The sequence below is a fragment of the Cebus imitator genome, unplaced genomic scaffold (assembly GCF_001604975.1).
Source record: "Cebus imitator isolate Cc_AM_T3 unplaced genomic scaffold, Cebus_imitator-1.0 Scaffold88, whole genome shotgun sequence".
Classification (NCBI taxonomy): Eukaryota; Metazoa; Chordata; class Mammalia; order Primates; family Cebidae; genus Cebus; species Cebus imitator.
The window spans coordinates 1,084,262-1,092,018 of record NW_016107403.1 but is presented as its reverse complement, the minus strand read 5'-3'; the positions used below and the strand labels follow the sequence as shown (position 1 = coordinate 1,092,018).

At 39.8% G+C, this 7,757-nt stretch overlaps 1 long non-coding RNA gene across 2 annotated transcripts; it reads left to right on the top strand.

The window, feature by feature from the left end:
- The first annotated feature begins 36 nt into the window (after positions 1-36).
- LOC108308832 lies at positions 37-5,827 on the top strand. Of its 2 annotated transcripts, XR_001827063.2 has the most exons (3): positions 37-1,817; positions 2,892-3,926; positions 4,280-4,497. It is a non-coding gene; the product is annotated as an uncharacterized LOC108308832 (long non-coding RNA). The 2 variants fall into 2 exon arrangements; XR_001827064.2 differs by lacking the exons at positions 2,892-3,926; positions 4,280-4,497 and adding an exon at positions 5,522-5,827.
- Positions 5,828-7,757: the final 1,930 nt, after the last annotated feature.

Here is a 7,757-nt window from a genome sequence, read left to right as displayed (position 1 = left end):
CAGGCTGGTCTCAAACTCCTCACCTCAAGTGATCCACCTGCCTCAGCCTTCCAAAATGCTGGGATTACAGGGGTGAGCCACCTGGCCTGCATCTTCATTTTTGATGTGAAGAACATGGGGAAGGGAATCTCTCCTAAATACTATGGTACCATTTAGATTTTGGGTGAGCAATGAGGATCATTGTCAGATTTAAGATTTAAATAATAGATCTGACAGGTGAAGGAATAGCTAACTTCTCTTGCAGAATCTCTAACCCTTTGATGACTTACTAACATGTGATCTCACTTTTCATTGGGCCTTTGCCTTGTCCACCACTGATTTATCTCTTGTTGACATACCTGCCCTTACGGTGTTGAGATTCATATACATGTATGCAAGCCTCCTCCATGGGGACAGGTCTCTTTTCCCTCTTGGGGTGGGGTGAAGGCAGACTTATGATCTGGCCTCCATTAGTGTTCTTAATGCAATCTCAGTAGTTGGGGAAGCTTCTCTTTGCTTGTGCAGTATTTCATTAAATGTTTGGCCACAGAGCTGAAGTGTGGACACTGGTGAGTGGAGAGGAAACAGTGTGGCCTGGCCTTTGCTTTGGGGCAGGCCTTTCCCTAATGTCTAGGAAACTAACACTGTGGATGGCCAAGTGGATGAGTGGTCTCTGAAATCAGTGGGGAGTTGCTGCTTCAACATTGCAACCAATGAATGCTGATGGCCAAACTCACAATCCACCCTAATACTAACACATCACTGGAAAAGGTAAACTGACTAATTAGGATGGCTGGGGCACAGGAGAAATTTTATAAATGTTGATTAATTTGAGGCTTCCTTCCAATTCTCTTTGTAACATCTTGTTGTTTTCTTTACTAGCGATTTCAGAACATAAGCTACTCTCCACAGTAAACACAGGCCCAAGAAAACTTGACAGAAAAGGAGTGGAGGATGTGAACTGGATAGATATGGGATAAAGTAATAAAAGGTCATTAACGTTTAGTCAGTGGTTAATGTGTGCCAGACACTGTAATAACTTGCATATCTAATTAACATATGTCTATTGCCATTTAATTTTCACAATAGCATGAGGCAGATACTACTTGATCTCCATTTTGTACAGGAGAAAACTGAGTCTTAGAGAAGCTTAATTACTTGCCAATATCATGCAGTTAGTAAGTGTCAGAGCTGGGATGCAAATGTAAGTATGTCTGACTCTGAATCCCATGCTTTTTATACCCATGAGATGCTGGGAACTCAGTAGATAAAGGTGAGAGTGGGTGGTTATGGATAGAGAACAGTAGTATGTTTGAGAAAGAATAACTGGTCATTGCAGGGATGAAGCAACAGATGTCTCTTCTGGTGACAGTTTGAAACCACATTGTAAGTAATTTGTGCTACTAATAATTTGTTGTTACTAATAATGGATTATTTGTGAGTGACTTACATAAAAATAAATCGGAGAAAATTTAATGTCACTTTTACCTGGATTATGATGTGTTTCTCTTTAAGTGAGAGGGAAGGAAGTTGAGTTACAGATAGTTAACTCCCACATGTATGTCCTGTACTAGTGAAGTGATACCAGGTATATATCAACTGTTACGGGAATGAGGTGCAAATAAGGTAAGAATCACTAGACTGAGGATGTTACGCATGGCGGATGTTACAACCCTCATGAACTTTGCTCTCAAATCTCTTCTCCTTTGGCTCCTAGGGTCTTTGAATAGAGGTGAGGGGGGGATGTTTGTATCTGGGAGCAAACCTCTATTAAATTGGACACAGAGATCAGAAGCAACCAAGTCAAAGCTGCTTCCCACCAAGCTGTGTGGTCCTGAGTAAGTCACAGCTTTTCTCAGCCTTAGTTCTCCTATCTGTAAAATGCAGGGTGGATGTATATGTGGTATACCTACTTGACAGGCTTATTGTGAGAATTAAATGATATTGTTAGTTTAGCTGTGATTACTATTTTGAGAGTTTTGATAGCGAGCAAAACCTCTAGTCTTTGTGGGCCAAGGGCTCTGGAAGATGGCATCATAACAGCAAATTGAAGCCTGTAAATCCTAAGACTTTCCCCCATCCCTCCCACATATACTCTCAGTGACCCCACACCCCCTCCAGGGATCAAGCCTCTGCCTCTTAAGTGCTTGAATACACCAGTCTCCAAACAAAAACTATTAGGAAAAGTTTTAGAGAAGTGGAGACCCTTGATATGACTGCACCCCATTTTTGGCAACATGTTGGTAAGATGTTTGAGAATTAGTTCTAAGAGCCTTTACTTTTCCCCTAAAGGGAATTTTTCCTGGAAGGCCATAAAAATAGAAGAGATTAAAATTTTTACTAGGTTGATCATGTTACACACATCCTCTGGCCCAATACATCACAAACAAGAAAACAATAAAAGGCATTTATACAGTCTTTTTGCCAGGGGTCACCTCAACACATCATAAAACATTAGTTCATGACAAGTGAGGATTGGAATCAGCTGTGCCCATAAACTAGTGCTCATCTGCAGGCTGTGTGTTCAGGGCAGGAGAAAACTTGAAGGACATGTGGGGTTGAATAAACAGGCTTTGTGAATCAGGGAGACCGTACTCCCCGCCCAGCCTCTCCTTCCAGACTGCTTGGCTGTTCCAGTACCCTCCTCCCAAGGAAAATTGGATTTTAGTTTGCTTATGACTGCCTTGAATTGCTCTGAACTTCTCAGGCCCCATCTGTTCCTGAAGGCATCCAAGATACAGGCATGACATTTTACCTAGCGCCTGAAACCGTTCAAATTCAGTTTTTGAAAAGATAAAGCTGGAAGAATGATGTTATCAATAAAAACAATGATTTCCTTTGGTGGAAGTCGAAAAATTCGGTTGGTGACAATATTTCAGATGTCATTTAAGTTTGTTGACTCTTATTCACAGTTCATCCCCTGTGACTGGATGGGGAGCAGGGTGAAGAGGGATCTTGCTTCCATTGCATCTGACACTCTGCCAATATTTTATCACAGGATTTGCCTCCCCCATTCAGACCATGAATCTACTGAGTGACTGATATATTAGGGTTCAATAAATGTTTGCCTTAATATACTTGACCTGAATGGGCTCATTAATTTCCCTAGATTTAAAAATCATCCTTTCATTGATATACTTTCTTCCCAAGTTATGTTATTTCCCCTTGGCGATTATTTACCTCACATATTCATTAATCTATCACAGAAATCTCAAAGTCAAAATATATCTCAAATTCCTCTATTTTGCTTCATTACCTTAGACTGTGCCAGCATCGTCGGTCACCTGGACATTACAATACTCTCCGAAATGATGTTTGCATTCTTTTCCCCCAACAACCCATTCTCCCATTCTCTACATAATAGTCTTTTTTTCTGGATCTACACTCTCATTCACTTCCTACCTCCCTGTATTAGTTTTAGGCAAATCCCAGACATTAAAATTTTTTTATCTAGAACTATTATACTCAATATATGTGTGTATGTATGTAGATTATATAATGTGCAATTGTATATGTTCAGAAAGGCACATACGTGTACAGACACAAATATACACACTTCTTTTTTGCTAAACATAACCACAATAGTGTTATCATACTTAAAAATGTAGTGCTTTAAAATATCAAATATTTTTGAATCAGTGTTCAAGTTCTCAATTACATCATAAATAGCGTAATTTTGACAGTTTTTAAAATATCAAGGTTTGAATAAGATCAATGCATTGCGATTCACTATATTTCATAAATCTATTTTAATATCTAAGTCCCCTCAACATTTTTTTCCATTACAATTTTTTTGTTAAGGAACTGAATTGTTTCTCCTGAATGTCTCACAGCCTGGAGTTTGCTTATCACATCTCTATAGCATACTTTAACAAGTTTCTTTGTCCTCAGTATTTCTTATAGATTGGTTGATGGCTTTAGTGGCTAGATTTAGAGACTTGATTCAGGTTTTATTTTATTTATTTATTTATTTATTTATTTTTATTGCATTTTAGGTGTTGGGGTACATGTGAAGAACATGCAAGATTGTTGCATAGCTACACACATGGCAGCGTGATTTGCTGCCTTCCTCCCCTTCACCTATATCTGGCATTTCTCCCCATGCTATCTCTCCCCAACTCCCCGTCCCCCACTGTCCCTCCCCTATTTGCCCCCAACAGACCCCAGAGTGTGATGTTCCCCTCCCTGTTTCCATGTGTTCTCATTGTTCAACACCCGCCTATGAGTGAGAACATGCAGTGTTTGATTTTCTGTTCTTGTGTAAGTTTGCTGAGAATGATGGTTTCCAGGTTCATCCCAGGTTTTATTATTTTTTGAGGAGGCGACTACTTCATAGGTGGCATTGTATTTTCCCATGCTGATGTCTGGATATCCCTCACTTTGTGATATTACCAGATATTAATTAGATGCCTAGATGCATTACTTCATTAGCTGTTATAAAACAATGATATTCAGATTTTTTCATTCTTTCTTTGTGAATTAGATGGATTATTATATATTTATAAAGAAAAATATCCTAGATGCATTACTTCATTAGCTGTTATAAAACAATGATATTCAGATTTTTTTTATTCTTTCGTTGTGAATCAGATGGATTAACATACATCTACAAAGAAAAATATCCTCTCATCTATTATTTGGAAAGCAACGTTACTAAAATGAAAATTAGAAGTTTCTGGCTTTGGTAATAACCCTCCCTCTAAAGACAACTAAAAAGCTGGGAAGAAAAAGTGGTCTTAAAAGGAACAATAAGGAAAAACAATAGTAAAGAATTACGAAATTGTGATCAGCTTGAGAAAGATAGGCAGCCTCAGTGGCTTCTTCCCTGGAGGTGTTCAAAGACTGGGGCTAGGTTACACTTTTGGAAGGCTGGTGTAGGAAGAAGATACAAGTTGGAGGTAGGAGGTTAAGACCCTGAAGGGTTTCACCATTCAAAAATATTTTTATGCTGGGTAAATATTACTATTCCAGGGAAAAGAATGAAAGGTAGAGTCACACACTACCTTGGTAGGGACAAGGATAAGAGTCCAGTGCCTGTTAATGGTGGGAAAATTGTTGAAACACTCCCTGCTCAGGACTCAGACCTCAAAGGGATATTGCTTTTGTCTAATGTTTATGTCCCTTTCCCAATTTATGTGTTGAAATCTTGACTCCAAATCCATCACATTTGATGATATTAGAAGGTGGCTGTATTAATTCATTCTTGCATTGCTATAAAGAAATACCCGAGACTGGTTAATTTATGAAGAAAAGAGGCTTAATTGGCTCACAGTTCTGCAGGCTGTACAAGAAGCATGATGCTGGCATCTGCTTGGCTTCTGGGGAGACCTCAGAAAACTTACAATCATGACAGAAGGCAAAGGGGGAGCAGTCATCTCACATGGTGGGAGCAGGAGCAAGAGAGCATGAGGGGGAGGTGCTGCACACTTTTAAACAAGCAGATCCCACAGTAATTCACTCACTATCATGAGACCAGTACCAAGAGGATGGTGGTAAATCATTCATGAGAAACCAACCCCATGAGTCAATCACCTCCCACCAGATCCCATCACTGACATTGGAGATTACAATTTGACATAAGATTTTGGTGGGGACAAAGATCCAGACTGTATCAGTAAAACTGTTGGGAGATAATTAGGTCATAAGGATGGAGCCCTCAGGAAAGGGATTAATGCCCTTATGAGGAGTTTGCTCTCTCCCTGCTCTCTACCATGTGAAGACAAGTAGGAAGATGGCTATCAGCAAACCAGGAAGAGTGCCTTCACCAGACACTGGATCTATCAGAACCTTGACCTTGATTGTTTTAGCCTCAAGAACTGTGAGAAATAAATAATTGTTGTTTAAGCCACCTAGTCTATGGGTAATTTGTTATAGCAGTCCAAGACATGTGCCCTGGGAATGAGGATAGGGATTATATTTTGTTAGGTCATCTTGGTGACTCAGAAAACCTTGGTTCTCATCAGGTACCTGGTAGAAGGAAAAAAGTCTCTCTGAAGGAAAATAAGACCATCTAAGCCTTCAAATTGTTTCTATTAATACGTTAAAAATGGCCTGAAAACTATGAAAAACAATAAGATACAAGAGATAAAACAACATAAGCCAGAACCAACAGAACTACCAACAAGTAATTCAAAAGAGACATCAGATACTGAAATAAAGCTGAGTGTGGTGGCTCATGCTTTTAATCTCAGCACTTTGGGAGGCCAAGGTGGGTGGATCACCTGAGGTCAGGAGTTCAAGACTAGCCCAGGCAACATGATGAAATGCTTTCTCTACTAAAAATACAAAATTGTCCAGGTGTGGTGGTGCATGTCTGTAATCCTAGCTACTTGGGAGGCTGAGGTAGAGAATCACTTGAACCTGGGAAGTGGAGGTTGCAGTGAGTCAAGATCATGCCAGTGCACTCCAGCCTAGGCAATAGAGTCTCACTCCATCTCAATAAATAAATAAATAAATAAATAAATAAATAAATAAATAAAAGATGCCAAAATTATCCAATATAGATTGCAGAACCACTATGCTTACTACATTCATAGAGATAAAATCAGAGCTTAAAAATCTCAGCAGGGAACTAGGTACTATAGAGTGGCACTAAATGTTTCCTCCTAATATCAGGAACTAGAAAAGGATGTATGCTCTTGTCACTTCTAATTAACATTGTACTGGAGGTTCTACCCCGGCAATTAGGATAAAAAAAAAATAAACCAGATGAAACAAAACAGAAGAAAACCCCTCATGTTCACAAATTGGAAGACATAATATTGTTAAGATGGTAATACTTCTTAACAACATTGTAGCTCATTTTTTTTTTACAGAAATGGACAAGCTGATCCTAAAATTTATATGGAAATGCAAGAGATCCAGAATATACAGAACAATCTTGAAAAAGTACAAATCTAGAGAACTAACACTTCCTGATTTTAAAAATTACTATACAACTACAGTAATCAAGACACTGTTGTACTGGCATAAGGATAGACAAGTAGATCAATAGAATAGAATTGAGAATACATAAAAAATACTTTACATTATGGTAAATTGGTTTTCGATAAGGGTGTCAAGACAATTCATTGGTGAAAAATAGTCTTTTCAAAAAAGACTATTGGCCGGGCGCGGTGGCTCAAGCCTGTAATCCCAGCACTTTGGGAGGCCGAGGCGGGTGGATCACGAGGTCAAGAGATCCAGACCATCCTGGTCAACATGGTGAAACCCCGTCTCTACTAAAAATACAAAAAATTAGCTGGGCATGGTGGCGCGTGCCTGTAATCCCAGCTACTCAGGAGGCTGGGGCAGGAGGATTGCCTGAACCCGGGAGGCGGAGGTTGCGGTGAGCCAAGATCGCGCCATTGCACTCCAGCCTGAGTAACAAGAGTGAAACTCCGTCTCAAAAAAAAAAAGACTATTGCTGGAACAATTGGATATCCACATGCAAAAAATGAATTTGAGACAAGATCTCACTTTGTTGCCCAGGCTGATCTTGAACTCCTGGCCTTGAGCAATCCTCCTGCCTTGGCCTCCAAAAGTGCTGGGATCACAGGTGTAAATCACACCTGGACTCTTTTCTCATTCTTTTTTTTTTTCCACTTATTTATTTTATTGCATTTTAGGTTTTGGGGTACATGTGAAGAACATGCAAGATTGTTGCATAAGTACACACGTGGCAGTGTGATTTGCTGCCTTCCTCCCCATCACCTACATCTGACATCTCTCCCCATGCTATCTCTCCCCAGCTCCCCACCCCCTACCGTCCCTCCCCTGTTTCCCCCCAACAGACCCCA